The sequence below is a fragment of the Zalophus californianus genome, chromosome 10 (assembly GCF_009762305.2).
Source record: "Zalophus californianus isolate mZalCal1 chromosome 10, mZalCal1.pri.v2, whole genome shotgun sequence".
Lineage (NCBI taxonomy): Eukaryota > Metazoa > Chordata > Mammalia > Carnivora > Otariidae > Zalophus > Zalophus californianus.
The window spans coordinates 5760694-5778208 of record NC_045604.1 but is presented as its reverse complement, the minus strand read 5'-3'; positions in this window follow the sequence as shown (position 1 = coordinate 5778208).

Here is a 17515-nt window from a genome sequence, read left to right as displayed (position 1 = left end):
GAGGGAACACAAGCAGGGGCGCAGCTGGACAGGGAGAAGCAGGCTTCCTGCTGAGCAGGGACCCTGACGACATGGGGCTCGATCCCAGGATACTGGGTTCGTGACCTGAGCCGAAGGCAGATGCTTAACAAGTGAGCCACCCAGGTGCCCCATTAAAAGCTTATATTTTTATTTTTTTAAGTTTTATTTAAGTAATCTCTACCAACCACATGGGGCTCGAATTCATGACCCTGAGATCAAGAGTTGCACACTCCACAGACTGAGCCAATCAGGCGCCCCAATACCTTATATTTTTATAACCCATATTTATACTTTTCAAACCTTTCCTTTTTTAAAATCTGATTTTATCTTTATGGGGACTCTGTGAAGTCAGCAGGGCGGGTGCTATTATCCCCCATTTGTAAAACTAAGACAAGGAGATACTCAGAGGCTTGGTGACTCGCCCGAGGTTATAACTAGTTGGTAATAGATTTGGACCTAAGAATACAGGTCTCCAGCATACTCTTTTGCAGTCTTTAAATTTTTTTTTCTTTTTACAAAAGTATTTTTTTTTTTTACAAAAGACATATATGCTTATTGTAACAATCGGCACAGAAATGTATGATGAAACTTTCTTAAGCAAGAATAATAAAACAAGAAGTCATAAAGGAAAAGACATATTTAACTACCTTTTAAAAAAATTAAGACAAAAGATAGCATACCATAGGGGAAAAAAACCTAGAAACGTGCTCTGAGAAATAATCTAACATGTGTGACTGATAAAGAGGATCTCTAATACACAAAGGATACTTATAAATTGATAAGAAAAAGGAAGAAAACAAAAAAATGAGGAAAGGATATGACTAGGTAGTCTATAAAAAAAGGAATTCCATGTAGCTAATAAACACGTGAAAAGGTGCTAGTAGTCAAGAGACCAGAAATGAAAAGAATACTGAGATATAATTTTTCACTCATCAGGCTGATAAAAACAAGAGAGTGATAATTTTCAGAAACTGAAAGGATGGAAGAAAAAGGCACTTTTGTATGTTGCTGGTGGGACTATAAGTTACTCTGTTTTTAAAAAAGTAATCTGGCAGTAAATACTAAACCTAGACATACATACTCACTTTTGTCCAGCTACTCCGCTCTTAAGAATCTAGCTTCCTGAAATAAAATCCTAAGTACAGAAGGCCAAATGTATAAAGATGTCTGTTACAACACTGTAGTAGCAAAAAAGTGGAAATATCGTGAATGCCTATCAACAGGGCAATGACTAAGTTACAGTATGTCTCCATGATAGAGCAGTAGACAGTTATGTAAAAGAATGAGACAAATCTATATATACTTATGGTTCTATCCTATTGAGCATCTGTGATTCCATTTGGCTCTTGAGCCTCTGAACCTATATTCCTATATTTGGGGGAATACCCCCCACTTCCGCCTTAGAAGTTACAGCTTCCTCCCACCAAAAAATATTATTCATTTTTCTAGCTCCCATTGCAGCTGGAAAATCTGCAGTCTAGATGCTGTGGTCCCACATCTTGAACTGGGAACAGGTGAGGGAGAGCGGCAGGGAGGACAGTGAATGATTCTTGGTTGAGGGTCAATGGCGACAGGAACAACTTCATCCAGTTTCTAGAGTTATAGCGACAGTGGCTCTAATTCCAGCACCCAGGACTGACCACCCGACTTGTAGGGCCCAGGGCAAAATGAAAATGCGGGGCCCCTCGTTTAAAAAGTATTGGGAATTTCAAGATGGAAACAGCAGAGTATGAAGCCAAGAGCACGGCCTTTGTAAGTGCAGGGTCGTGGGCAACTGCACAGCCCACGTGTGCGTGGAGCCAGCCGGGAGCGCACCGGCAAGTCACACATGCAAGCCGCAGTGGTGTGCCCAGTGACGGTGGCAGTTCTGGGGACCAATTTTGCAGGATGATCAGGAATAATTTAAAATCCAGTAACTTCAAGTCTAATCCTTCAACTTTCCCAGAAAACGTATGAGCTTCACAATGGCTTTTAATAAGCTACTTTTCTTCTGAATTGCCCAGTTAGTCTGTGTTTCTTTCAACTAAGGACGCTGATATCTCATAGATATGTTAAATGAAAAAGGCAAGTTGCAGAGTAATGTGTATAGTACAAGAAGACATAACAACTTGGAAGAATACATAACAAGGACTTACAGATATTTAGCCAAACTGAAACTGTAAAACTCCCAGAAGAAAACATAAATGGTAAACTCCTTAACATCAATCTTGGTGATAACTTTTTGGATCTGATTCCAAAAGCAAAGGCAAGAAAAGCAAAAATAAACAAGTGGGAATACAGAAGACTAAAGCTGCTGCACAACAAAGGAAATCTTCAACAAAATGAAAAAAGGCAGCCTATCGGATGGGAGAAAATACTTGCAAATCATATACCTGACAAAGTGTTAATATTCAAAATATATAAAGAACTCATACAACTCAATAGCAAAAAACCCACACATTCTAATTAAAGAATGCGCAGGGGATCTGAGAATAGAAATTTTCCAAAGAAGATATACAGATGGCCACCAGGTATATGAAAAGATGCTCAACATCACAGATCATCAGAGAAATGCAAATCAAAACCACAAAAAAATATCACTTCGCACCTGGTAGAATGACCATCATCAAGAAGACAAGAGATAACAAGTGCTAGTGAGCATGTAGAGGAAAGGGAACCTCCTCGTGCACTTGCACTGCTGGTGGGAATGTAAATTGGTACAGCCACTGTGGAGGTTCCTCAAAAAATTAAAAATAGAACTACAGGGGCACCCGGGCGGCTCAGTTGGTTAAGCGTCTGCCTTCAGCTCAGGTCATGATCTCAGGGTCCTGGGATACAGCCCCACGAGGGTTTCCTACTCAGCAGAGAGCCTGCTTCTCCCTCTGCCTGCCACCCCCCTCCACTCATGCTCTCTCTCTCCCTCAAATAAATAAATAAAATCTTGAAAAAAAAAAAGAGAACTACAATATCATCTAGCAATTCATTCTGGGTATTTATCCAAAGAAAACAAAAACACTTAACTCGAAAAGATGTATGCACCTTCATGTTCATTGCAGTGTTATTCCCAATAACCAAGGCAGGAAAACAACCTAAGTCCCCATTGATGGATGAATGGATAAAGAAGATGTGTGTGTAATGGAATATTAGTCTGCCATAGAAAAGAATTAAATCTTGCCATTTGTGACAACATGGATGTCACTTATATGTAGAATCTAAAAAACAAACAATCCAAGCTCATAGATTCAGAGAACAGCCTGGTGGTAGCCAGAGGTAGAAGTTGGGGGTGGACAAAAAGGCTTAAGGAGGTCAAGAGCATAAACTTTTCATTATAAAATAAGTTCTAGGGAAGTGGTGTACAGCATGGTAACTAGAGTTAATAATGTAATAATGTAATAATTTTTAGTTGGGCATGTAGCCTCTCGGAATAAAAACTCTATTTCCTGGCCTGGCCTGTTATATGTGCAGCTATGCATGGCCATGTGACAAAGTTCAGGCAATGAGATGTAAGTGGAAATATCTCTGTGTGAGAGTTTCAGGGATCATTCCTTCAAAAACAGCTGCCATGTGCCCTGAAGATCAGGGTCCTGCCCTTGGGATGGATGAGAGTGAGCTGGAAGGAGCCTAGGACCCTGAACAACCCTGGACCGCATACCTCTGGGCTTTTATACAGGGGCAAATAGACTTCTATAAGCCACTCTTATTTTGGATTTGCTGTCACTTGCAGGCAAATCTACTCTAACTAGAACAGTTTTTTTACCCAAGGAAGATGAGATTGGAGTGCTGTGTATAGCTTTCTTTTTTTTTTCTTCTTTTTTAAAAATTTATATTGTTATTATTATCATTTTAGAGAAAGAAAGAGCATGAGTGGGGGATGGGGAGGAGCAGAGGGAGAGGGCAAGAGAGAATCTTAAGCAGGCTCCATGCTCAGCATGGAGGCTTGATTTCAGGACCCAAGCTGAAATCAAGAAGTCAGATGCTCAACCAATTAAGCCACCCAGGCACCCTGCATGTGGCTTTCTTTGTACATCTCTGTTTGATTTGCTAGAGTGAGAACATATTCCTTCTGTAATTAAAACAAAACAAAACAAAACAAAAAACCCTGAAATTATGGCCAGAGTACCTAGATTCTAATTTCAGCTCCAAAATTCGCTGGTTCTGGCCTTGGACAAATAACTTTCTCACTACCTCAATTTTTAAATTTTTCTAAATGAGAGAAAATAACTCATATACTCTTTTGAAGTAGTTGAAAGAGACAAAGCAGCATTGCATATTACATGCAAAGTTTTGCAACATTTCAGCTGAGAAAGTTCCTTGAGATGCTTGGTGAAAAAGAAGTTCAGCAGTCGAATAAGTAGAGGAGATACTGCCTATCACCTCCCTCTCCCACTTCTCATGGTCTCCCTGCACATAGGAAGTTAAACACCCGAGAATTCCCATAGGAAAAAAGCCTGTTTCACTTCATTAAGGCAATCAGATTAAAGGAGGGCTGGAGACTTTGGATTTCAGAGTCTTCGACCTTGAGGAACAGGCGGTTTGGGATGGTGACAGCTGGTTCCGCAACTTTCCCAGCTGTGCAGCTGTGGGCAGACTGTTTCACCTTCCTGTGCTTCCGTCTTCTCCTACGTAAAATGTATTAATGCTATTCTCAGTTTGTTGCCAGATCCTCAAGCATGATGGACAAGAAAGAATTCTTGAGACGTTTTAGGGTTGCAACTTAAGTTTATTTAAGTAGCACGCGGACAGGACCCCTGGGGCAGAAAGGGCAGAGCTTTGGCTTCGTCAAGCTGGCCCGACAAGCTTAGTGCTCAGGGCGGATGGGGCGTGGGGGAGGGGCGGGGGAGGGGAGGTGTCGGGGGAGGGGGATGGGGTGTCGGGACACGTGCAGGGCGGGTTCGATCATGAATGTTTCTTTGAATGTCTACTGGCAAAACTACTTTCTGTAGTAACTGTGGGTGCGATGTACAGGCAGGCAGGCGTGAGACCCTATAAGAACTTAGCACCCAGGGGCGCCTGGATGGCTCAGTCAATTGGCAGGCTGCCTTTGGCTCAGGTCATGATTCTGGAGTCCTGGGATCCAGTCCCATGTCAGGCCCCCCCGCTTGTGCGCGCGCTCTCTCTCAAATAAATAAAAAATAATTCTAAAAAAATCTTAAAAACTTAGCACCCAGCACGTATTTGATCCTTATCAGAACCACGCAGGCTATTCGTCAGCGTCTGGGCTAAAGGTGAACATTTCTCTGTTCCTAGCCCTCATCAGTTTTACATGGGGTTGTTGGGGAAGTAAGTTAAAACACTGGTATATTTTAATGGCTCGAAAAATGATGATGGACAATGATGAAAGTCGTCTGATCCGGACTTTTTAGGAGATTACTGACTCTGTGCCTGGTTCCCGACAAAAGGAAAAGGCAAGGGTAAAAGTCAGGAGTGCTGTGGGGCCTGAATGATGATGGCGGAATGTCTGCGTGCGGGGTGAAGAAGGCAGCAGCTCTGGACGCAGGGGCTCCTGCGGGCTCCAGGGAGTGGGAGGCGAGAGCGCCTCGGCCAGCGTCGGTCACCGGTACCGGCCGCCTCATATTCCTTGGCAGTCCTCGGTGAAGTGCACAGTGCACACTACTTGTTTTTCTTCAATTTTTTGTGGCGGTAAAATACATAACAGAAAACTCACCGTCTGAACCCTTTTTAAGCGTACAGTTCAGCGGTATTAAGTACATTCATACTGCTGGGCAACCATCACAGACGGGGGCGGGGGGGGTGGGTGCAGGCAGAGGGAGAAAGAATCCTAAGCAGGCTTTGCATCCAGCACGAACCCGGCAGAGTTCGATCTCATGACCCTGAGATCATGACCCAAGTGGGAATCATGAATCGGGAACTTAACCGACTGAGCCATCCTGGCACCCCGACCACCACCATTCTACTTCCTGTCTCCACGATCTTGACTAAGTACTCCACCATTCTACTTCCTGTCTCCACGATTTTGACTAAGTACTCGTAAGAAATGGGATCATTCACTACTTGTCTTTCTGTGTCTGGCTTATTTCACTGAGCATCAAGTCCTCAAGGTTCATCCATGCTGTGGCATATGCCAGAATTTCCTGCCTTTTTAAGGCTGAATAACGTTCCATTGCATAAAGTTCATAATACTTTTTTATGTTAAAAATTAGGGTCTGAAAACATTATGATCTGGGGGCTGCCCTTCAGCAACCTGTTTGGGGAAAGAGACATGCTTTCTCCATCAGCTGTCTTCCTCCTTGGTGGACTCCTTGAGAAATATGTTGCATTTTGCACCCGGGGAGGGTTACCACACCTAGTTAGCCCAATGTTTTCCCTACAGAATTTCAGTGTGTCTGGAAATTCACCTTTTAAAGAGAAGAAGTGAAGGCAGGACAAAGAAAGGTGTGAGAATTGGTAGAAATAATTGCTCCAGAGTGCAATTTCCTGGACAGCCTTCTCCCACTCAATGGGTAAAACAGCAAAAGAGTGCTGAATTCAGGAGTTAGATTTTATAGGACCAGAAAATGAACTTAGGAAACTAGCCTGTTTTTAGGGTTCATTTCTTTTTGATTCTTACTGAACACGCTAAAGGGGATTACAGAAACACACTGAATTGGCAACTCCCAAATATTGTGTTGACCGAGGGTAAGACCGCAGAGTGATGCAATGGGGAAGCATGGCATGTACTCTTAGAGACTGGACTAGCTGTTAGAAGAGGCTCCACTGGAAAGGTTTCCCTGCTGAGGGAGTTTTCCACTGAGTCATTTCCAGTAGGTGAGGTCAGTTGAGACCTGGAGTGGCCAGAACACAAGGATCCTCCTGCCATCATTCTCCCCAGAGGTTACTTTCAGTGTGGACCAGGCTGTGATCCTCCCTACCAGGAACGGAAGAGGCTGTGCCAGGGCTTTTCCCCTGTCCTGTCTCGGGGAAGGCCAAACTTTCACCCAGTGGACCACAGCGTCCGACCCCAACGTCAGCGAGGCTCTGGGAGAGTCCTGAAGGATGGGAGGGACGCCTGGAATTCATCCCCATCACACCTCAGCTGATTCTTGAGAATCCCGATTCATCCCTTCCACTTCTCATCAGGGTTTCCCCAGGCAGTGGGAGTGCTCCGCCCACAGGAATCTGAAATTCCTCCCCCTAGTCTTCAAGGCTCTGAGTCTGTCCTGTTTCTCATTCCCCCAACTTCTTTCTAAAGCTTGACTCTGCCCCTGACTCTGCTCTCCCATTGCTCAGAATCTTCTACCACATCCTCCCGCTGGTGACTCTAGTACTTATGTAATTTAAGGATGGGGGGCAGGAGACAATGAGCAAAAGATTTCCTTTGTGATGCAGGGTTTCGGGGACTAGTTCTAAAACTAGCCTCCGCTAGAGGGAGACTTCATCTCACGAAAGAAAAGATGCGGCCTTAGCCTGAGAGGAAGCAGAGGTGTTAACTCATTTATGTAGCTTTTGAATTGTAGCCAACTGTCTCTTAAAAAAAAAACTGTTCCTCTACTTGTGGGGGGGGGGGGGGTGCAGCAGGCAGAGCTCTCTCTCTCTCTCTCTGTCTCTGACAAATAAATAAAATCTTTAAAAAAATAAAAAATAGGGCGCCTGGGTGGCTCAGTTGGTTAAGCGACTGCCTTCGGCTCAGGTCATGATCCTGGAGTCCCGAAATCGAGTCCCACATCGGGCTCCCGGCTCAGCAGGGAGTCTGCTTCTCCCTCTGACCCTCTTCCCTCTCGTGCTCTCTCTCATTCTCTCTCAAATAAATAAATAAAATCTTTAAAAAAAAATAAAAAATAAATAAAAAATAAAAAACCTTTGTTTTGAAAATAATAGAATTCATTTGTTTTTTAATGGAACTAAAAGGAATTACTTTCACTTTTAAATTTATTTTATAATTATTTAAAATATTTACGTGGAAAAAAATAAAATATTTACATGGATCTAAAATCAACTCTGCAAAACAAGGTATATTCAAAGTTTATCTTCTATCCCTGTCCTTTCCACCTTATTCTTCCCTCTCCCTAATTATACTGTTTATATTTTACATTTCCATCTTTTTATTTATTTATTTATTTGAGAGACAGAGCATAAGCAAGGGGAGCGGGGGAGGAGGCAGAGGGAGAAGCCGACTCTCCACTGAGCAGGGAGCCTGATGTGGGGCTTGATCCCAGGACCCTGAGATCATGACCTGAGCCGAAGGCAGACGCTTAACCAACTGGGCCACCATGGTGCCCCCTTTTCCATCATTTTTATGTTAGAAATATATATATATATATGTATTTACATCTCCTTTTTTAGATAAACAAGAGCATACTATTCACATGCACATGTCCTACACTTCACTTTATTCACTTGAATCTTGACGATCATTCCATAGTAGCATATTCCTCATTGCTTTTTTTTTTAAGTCAGCTCTAAGCCCAAGGTGGGGCTTGAACTCAAGACCCCAAGATCAAGAGTCGCATGCTCTAGGGACTGAGCCAGCCAGGCGCCCTCTCACTGCTTTTTACAATTGCATAATACTCCTTTGTGTGGAGGTGCCACAGTCTTATTGACAGTTCCAGCTTTTACAAATAATTCTGTGTTTAATAGCACATATTTCTTTTCATATTTTTGCTGGAGTATCTTTGGGATAGATTTCTGAAAGTGGTACTGATGTGGGAGCAAAGGCAGAAGAAAAATTTCCTTCCTACTTGCAGCCCATTGACAAGTCCTTGAAACAGGCAGAGGGACATTCCTTTAGGAACTCAGCTGCCTCCATGTTAATACTTGGCTAAGGGCAAAAGGCAATCATAGCTTAACATTATCCCGACCCCCTAGGGTCCTGTAAGTCTACTTTAACATATAAAAATTCCTCTGGGGGCGCCTGGGTGGCTCAGTTGTTAAGCGTCTGCCTTTGGCTAGGTCATGATCTCGGGGTCCTGGGATCAAGTCCGCATGGGGCTCCCTGCTCAGCGGGGAGCCTGCTTCTCCCTCTCCCACTCCCCCTGCTTGTGTTCCCTCTCTCGCTGTCTCTCTCCCTGTCAAATAAATAAATAAATAAAATCTTAAAAAAAAAACAAAAAAAACAAGATGTCTCAAGAATTCTTTCTTGGCCATCAGCTTCGAACCCCAACCACTTCTTACATCAGGATTGCGTAATAAAAAGGTATTGCTTGTTGTGCCAGCTAGATATTGCCAAATCTCCTATGGTGGAGGCTGTCCCAGTTTGCGTTTCCATACTCAGCATATCAGAGTGTCTGTTTCCTCACAGCCTGGCCAACAGAGTATGCTATCAACATTTTAGATGTATGCCAATCGCAAGGGTGAGATATGTATCTTCATGTCATTTTAATGTGCATTTTTTAAAAGATTTTATTTATTTATTTGACAGAGAGAGAGAGACAGCAAGAGAGGGAACACAAGCAGGGGGAGTGGGGGAGGGAGAAGCAGGCTTCCCTCCAAGCAGGGAGCCAGGTGTGGGGCTCGATTCCAGGACCCTGGGACCACGACCTGAGCCAAAGGCAGATGCTTAACGACTGAGCCACCCAGGCGCCCCTAGGGTTTTTTTTCTTCTATATTTTTAGTTTTTTTTTTTAATCAGTGATATTCTTTGTCTATAATTTATAACATTTTCCCCAGTTGTCTTTTCACTTTGCCTTTTGTTGTTATTATGTATTAAAATCTGTCAGTCTGCATCTATGGAGATAATCATACATTCTGTTTCACTTTGGATCTATTAATATGATAGATATTAATGGGTTTCCTAATCCGACTGTCCATTCTTGCATTCACAGAGTTATCTATCATCCACTTGGTCATGATAAATGTTTTTTTAATGTGCTGTTGGATTCTGCTTGCTTTTTTTTTTTTTATGAAATTTTTGCATAGCCAGGCTCTGTTGGAAGAGCACGTGACTCTTGATCTTGAGGTCGTGTGTTCAAGCCCCATGTTGGGTGTAGAGATTACTTAAATAAATAAAACTTTTAAAAAATATTTTTGCATCAACATTAATAAGTGAAATGTCCTACCCTGTTCTTTTTTATTATAGTCTTTGTCATGGTTCCAAAGTTCAAGTTTGGGAATTCATAACTCACTTCATAACAAGCATTTGGGAGTTTTCCTTCTTTCTCCATGCTCTAGAATAGTTTAAGAAGGCTTTTTTATTTTATTTTATTTTTTAAGATTTTATTTATTTATTTGACAGAGAGACAGCTAGAGAGGGAACACAAGCAGGGGGAGCGGGGGAGGGGCACAGCAGGGAGCCCGATGTGGGGCTCGAGGCGGGGCTGGATCCCAGGACCCTGGGATCATGACCTGAGCTGAAGGCAGATGCTTAACGACTGAGCCATGCAGGCGCCCCTAAGAAGGCTTTTTTAAAGTTTGATAGAATCCCCTAGTGAAACTGTCGGAGCCTGTTTTGTTTTGTAGGAACTCTAACTAGTTTAATTTTGTTTATGTTAAATGGTCTGTTTAGACTTTCTGTCTCCACAGGGGTCAATTGTGTTAAATTGGATTTTTCTACAAAATTATCCACTTAATGTAGATTTTCCAATATATTTATAGAATATTTTCTAAATTTCCCCTCCTATGTCTCTTCATTTCTAATTTCATGTATTTGTGCTGTCTCCCCCCACCTTTTTTTTTTTGAGTAGTTTAGCTAAGAAGTTAATTTTATTTTTTCAAACAGACTGGCTAGGATTTGTTAGTGTTACTTTTTGTTGCTGTTGTTTTCAAACCCATTAATCTCTGCCTTTCTTTTTACTTATTCCTTCTGCTGTCATGGGTTTACCTTTTTTTTCTAGTTTCTTGAGTTGTAATGTTCATTCACTTTTACTTTAATTCATGTAGGTTTTTTTTTTTAAGATTTTATTTATTTATTTGACAGAGAGAAGCACAGCGAGAGAGGGAACAAAAGCAGGCGGAGCAGGAGAGACAGAAGCAGGCTTCTGGCTGAGCAGGGAGCCCGATGAGGGACGCATCCCAGGACCCAGGGATCATGACCTGAGCCCAAGGCAGCCGCGTAACGACTGAGCCACTCAGGCACCCCTCATATAGGTATCTGTATCATAGATATTTCTCTGATAGCTGTTTTAACTATTTCTCATAGATTCTGGTTTTCATTTTTACTATTTTCTTTTTTTTAATAAATAAGTTTTTTTTAAGATTGTATTTATTTATCTGACAGAGAGAGAGCACAAGTAGGCAGAGCGGCAGACAGAGGGAGAAGCAGGCTCCCTGCTGAGCAAGGAGCCCAATGCAGGACTCATCCCAGGACCCTGGGATCATGACCTGAGCCCAAGGCAGATGCTTAACCAACTGAGCCACCCAGGCGCCCCCATTATTACTATGTTCAAAAAATTCTACAACTTGTGTTGCATTTCCCCTTTGACCCAAGAGTGGTTTAATAGCATGCTTTTTACATTTCCTGTTAGAAGAGCCATTTTGGTTTGTTGTTGTTAATACCTAGTTATATTACACTGTGGCCAGAGAATACTATTTATTATTTTTTCCCCTTGGAATTTACTGAAATTTTCTTTGAGGCCTAAGATGTGAATGTGCTACATTCTTGTGATATTGTGAATACTTTAAAATGCATTTGGGCGGTGCCTGGGTGGCTCAGTCGGTTAAGTGTCTGCCTTCATCTGCCTTCGGCTCGGGTCATGGTCCTAGGGTCCTGGGCTCAAGCCCCGCATCGGGCTCCCTGCTTGGCTGGGAGCCTGCTTCTCCCTCTCCTCCTTGCTCGTGCTTTCTCTCACTATCTCTTTCTGTCTCTCTCTCAAATAGATAATAAAATCTTTAAAAAAAGTGCATTTGGGGAAAAAACATTATCATCAAGGTTCGGAGTTTAAAACACATTAAATCTTATTTATTACATTGTTTAGGTTTTCTATGCCCTTACTAATTTCGTGTTCACTTCATCTTTCTAGATCTGAGAGATCTGTTACAGTTTCCAATTACTGGTGTGCTTCTATTTCTCCCTGTGTTAAACGTAATTCTCTTTTTTCAAATTGCAGTAAAAGTTTATCTCATAAAACATTTTAGTCAGAATTCTCCTTTCTTGGATAATTACAATTGCAATCCCTGCTTCAGTTAAAAAAACAAACAAAAAAAAAACCTCTGGTACATTTTTGTTTCAGTCATTTATTTTTAGCCTTCCTGAGTCTCCTCATTTCAGATGTGTTTCATTTACACAGCACAGTGCTGGGTTTTGCTTTGTCAGTCGATGTGAAAATCATTTTCTTTAACAGGCACGTGGTAGACTCCTTAATATATTTATTGATGTGATCAATGTTTGACCTCTGATCTGCCTGTTTTATATACACACACATACACACACACACATATATATTAAAGATTTTATTTGAGAGAAAGAGAGAGAATGAGTGCGGGTAGGGGCAGAGGGAGAAGCAGACTGCACACGGAGCAGGGAGCCAGACATAGGGCTCGATCTGAGGACCCTGAGATTGTGACCTGAGCTGAAGTCAGATGCTTAACCAACTGAGCCACTCAGGCGCCCCTATATTATCTTTTTATATATTTAAGTCTTTCACCATGTGATCTATTTCATTGCTTCCTCCTCTCCCCTCACCTCCCTTTTTTTTTTAACATACCTTCTGGCATTTAAGAAGAGTTTGTATTTTTATTCTAATGGTTACCTTTATCCTAAAACTTTTTTTTAAGGTTTTATTTACTTATTCATGAGAGAGAGAGAGAGAGAGAGAGAGAAGCAGGCTCCCAAGGAGCAGGGAGCCCGATGCGGGACTGATCCCAGGACCCTGAGATCAAGACCCGAGCAGAAGGCAGACGCTCAACCATAGGCACCCTATCCTAAAACTTTTATACAATACCTAAGTTCTCTCTCTTTTTGGCTATTGTCTACGTGACCACATGAGAATATCTATAGTGGTCTTTGCCCCTCCCATCCCTGTTACTGACGGAGCTCCTAAAACCCTTGAAATTTCTAAGTGATAAGAGCGCTAGGAGGATCTTTTGCTCTGGTATTTGGTCTCTGACCCTAGTTCCTTACACAGAGCTCCTAAATCCCTTGGAATTTCCTGGGTAATGATGGGAGAGTCTTTGTTCTGAGGCAACTCTGTGGGGGCTCCTGGATGGGGGCCGGTCACCAGAAAGACCGGAGACCTGATTAGAAGCCTAGAATTTTCAGCCCCACCCCCATTCTCCGGAGAGGGAGGGGCTGGAAATGGAGTTAATGATTGATCATGCCTAGGTGATGCAGGCTCCCTAAAAACCCCAATAGTACAGGTTTTGGAGGGCTTCCTGACGGGTGAACATGTGGAGGAGGGGGGTGAGGGGCGCGCCTGGAGAGGGCGTACAAGCGCCACACTCCAGCCCGCATACCTTGCCCGAAGCATCTCTTTCCTCTGGATGTTCCTCTGTATCCTTAAATAAGCTGGGAAACAGTACAGACAGTTTTCCTGAGTTCTGTGAGCCACTCTAGCAAATTAATTAAACTCCAGGAGATGGTCATGAGAACCTCTCCCTTACAGACATCAGGCAGAGGCCCAGGTGACAGTCTGGACTTGGCAGCTGACACCTGAACTGGGGTGGAGGAGGGGTCGGTCTTGTGGGACTGAGCCCTCAACTCAGGGACCTGATACGATCTCTGGGTGGCCTGTGTTGGAACGGAGTTACACTGTAGGCCGCCCAGTTGGAGTCGCCGAACTGCTCAGAGTGGGACCCCCCCACCCCAGGTCTGGTGTCAGCAGTGTGTTTGAAAGACTCCTAATAGGGAGAAACATCAAACCAATCTAGGAATCTTTTTTTTAATGTCTTGCTGAGTACTTTCTATAATTTTTTTTTTTTTTAAGTGGGCTCTATGCTCAACTTGGGGCTTGAATTCACAAGCCCTAGGGCAAGAGTCCCACGCCCTACCCACTGAGCCAGCCAGGTGCCCCAGTCTAGAACTCTCTTAAGCCCCCTCTTCTTGTTCTCCTCCAGCAGCTAACCTGAGGCAAAATCCTTCTAGTCCTAGTTAACATCTGTGCCTGACAATGACTACTTCTCATATACTCTCCCTGAACTCTCATCGATAGCGTACAAGATTTCAGGGTTGCGAAGAAACCCGGGAGCGTAAAAGAATACATATTCATGGTTTGAGATCATATTTCAATACATGATAAAATAATAGTATGTTTTCAGACTTTACGGCCATCCCCCATGCTGTCCAAGCATACAGCTATCACAGGCTACAGGCTCCATTACAGCCAAGGAAACATACATCTCGTTCTCACCGCAAGTGAGAGGTACTGCTGTCTCTCCAGTCATTTTGGTTGTATACACCTGTTCTCTGGATTCCTCAGGAAGGGTTCTGATCAAGAATATTCTTCTTTTAGGGCGTGTGTGGGGACATATAATAGTAGTTTCCAATAGAGGGGAAGAAAATAGAATCAGAAATTCGTAATCTATGGAGAAGTTTTGAAGTAACCTCTTTATTTGCGGCCGTCCATCTCTTCCTGCTCGCCGTGCACAGAACTGCACTATTCCCTAGACAGAAGCCATAGGACGTGGATAGTTCAAGGTGAGCCGGCAGCTTGGTCGGGTAAGACCCTGTGAGCCCAGGAAACAGGCTCAAGCCAGGTCCTAATCTAGACCCACCGCCACCTGCCCCAGTGAAGTAATGTGCAGCGTACCTTGGAACTATCCGGAAGAAACCTTGGGGAGCTGATGGTATGACTAGAGACAAAGATTCAGGGGTCAAATTGTAATAGATGAGATGCCCGAAGTTTTACTAATGGGGGGGGGGTTTTACTAATTTCTGGTTTTTAAAGTTACCATGAGGAAAAAATACAAATAAAATAAAAATTACCATAGGAAGAAAAATACATCGAAAGTACACGTTGCTGACTTTTGGCTGTTATAAATTAGGAAGCACCAAATAAGGTAGTTTATCCAACAATGCAAATTTCTGAGGGAGAAGTTGCTCTAGATCCCTTTAATATCTGGGAAGGAGTATGAGATGAAAGCAAACATCGTAGAGATCTAGTCAATTCTATGAAGACTCCAAAATTTGCCAGAGAATCTGACACATGGTTGGATGGAGTATAACCTCTTTGGAAGACCACTGGGCAATATCTGTCAAAATGCAGCAGGGCGCCTGGCTGGCTCAGTCGGTGGAGCCTGCGACTCTCGATCTCAGGGTTGTAAATTCAAGCCCCACGCTGGGTATAGAGATGACTTAAAATCTTAAAAAAAAAAAAAAAATGCAATACCCTTATATTTTTACTGTATAATTTCATAAGTTTATCCCACAAATATGCTCACAAAGATGCAAAATAACACCTGTATAAAGTTATTCATCTCTGCATTGTTGTAACAGCAACAGAACTAAATGTTCAGCATAGGACACTGATTAAAGGGTAACACATCATCCGTGTAATACTAAGCAGCTATAAGAAAGCTCTTTATGCACTAATATGTAATGGTATTCAAAATAGATTTTTTTTTTTTAAGATTTCATTTTTAAGTCATCTCTACACCCAACGTGGGGCTCGGATTTACAACCCCAATATCGAGAGTCACATACTCTACAGAGTCACCCAGGTGCCCCCAAAATACATCTCTTAATCTTAACGTAAGTAGTATGGTATAATTTGTGTAAAATGTAACAGCGATGAATAAAATACATGTTTCTATTTATTATTTCTATTTCTTGTATAGGCAAGGCACACAACCTTTGACAAACTGCACAAAAACTGCTAACTGGCTATGGGAAAGTTATCACTTATTCTCTTAAAAAAAGATCTACTGGTTCAAAGCAAAAGCAGAAAACCTCTTTCTTATATGGTCTCTCTCCACTGAAACTGACCAGTATTCTTTTTCTCCTTCTCTCCTATTACATTAGTAAGACTCTAACTAGGTTGCAAGAAAGGTAATAAGCCCAGCGTACCTGAGGATGCTGACTGGCTTGAGGAGAAGTAAGAATAAAGCTCTGGTAAAAAACAGATGGAAAAAAATCTCTCTCTTCCTGACCATGTTCTACCTTCCACATTCTTGTACTCCGTAAGGCCCAAACTATACTTCTTACTTTGGGGGATCCGCTATATATCTCCTATAACTTTATAAATAAATGTCCCTCTTTTCTGTTGCCTCGGTGCCCTTCTGGGCAATGTCACATATGTTTACTGCTCGAAAACTAAGACTATCCCCATTTCATGCCCTAAAGGAACTGAGATGAGAAAGATTAAGTCACTTGCCCAAGGTCACACACTTCCGGAAGAGCTAGAATTTAAGCCAGGCAGTCTGACTCCACAGATCATGTGGGTGGTTGCCCCCAATTAGGTACAATTTATCCATTACCTGTAGATAACAAAGTACACTTGTAATTCAATGCAGATGATCGCAATCCAAATAAAAGATTTCCTGAGGTCTAATTTCAGGCATCAAACAACTGAAGTAAACGAGAATATCCTGAGGCATATTTTGTGAATGGGACCTTTATGAGGCCTTCCAACTTTGAAAGAGTTAAATCTGGTCCAATGAAAGACCATCACCTGTGCCTGAAGGCAACCAGTCAATCCGAAGAAAGACTAAACTTCAGTACAATTTTATTAGAAGCTTGAAATTGCCTGTTATTATTTACAATTTCCTACTGTTTGTGAAATTCTAACTAGAGAATTCACATAGGACCAAGCCAGGATCGGATTTTAAAGAGACAAATAACCTAAAATGGGCACCTCTCCCCCAAGAGTAATGGGTTAGAGGATCCAGAAACAGACCCAAATAAATTAAGGAATACATTAAAGGTGACATTTCAAGTCAGAGGGGAGAAGATGGTTTATTCCATGAATGATGCCGAGACAACTAGTTAGGCATCTGGAGGCTGATCTTGGTGTAGTAACCAAAATAAATTCTAGGAGGAACAAAAGTTTAAATATAAAAACAAACTATGGGTGAATTATTTTTTTTAAACATTGGAATTTACAAAAAGCCATTCAAAGCATAAGATCCAGAAGGATAGAAAGAAAAAGCAATAAATTTGACTACATAAATATTAAAAACATGTCCATGGTGGGACACCTGGGTGGCTCAGTTGGTTGAGCGACTGCCTTCGGCTCAGGTCATGATCCTGGAGTCGTGGGATCGAGTCCCGCATCGGGCTCCCTGCTCGGCGGGGAGTCTGCTTCTCCCTCTGACCCTCCCCCCTCTCATGTGCTCTCTCTCTCTCACTCTCTCTCAAATAAATAAATAAAAATCTTTAAAAAAATAAAAAATAAAATAAAATAAAAACATGTCCATGGTGCAAAAACAAACAACAACAACAAACAACGGTGGCCACCAACAAATTAAATGACAGATACACTGGCAGGAAATATTTGCAACATATTTGACAAAAGGACTAATTTCCTGAATATATAAAGAATTCAGACAGATTACTAAAAATGATTAACAGCCCAACAGCAAATGGCAAAAGACACAGCAAGTTATTTTTAGGAAAAATTAATAATAAAAGAAATAAAAAGGCTCATAAACATGGGAAAAAATCATAAAATTGAAGAAATGCAAATTTAAAACAGTGCTACACCACATTTTA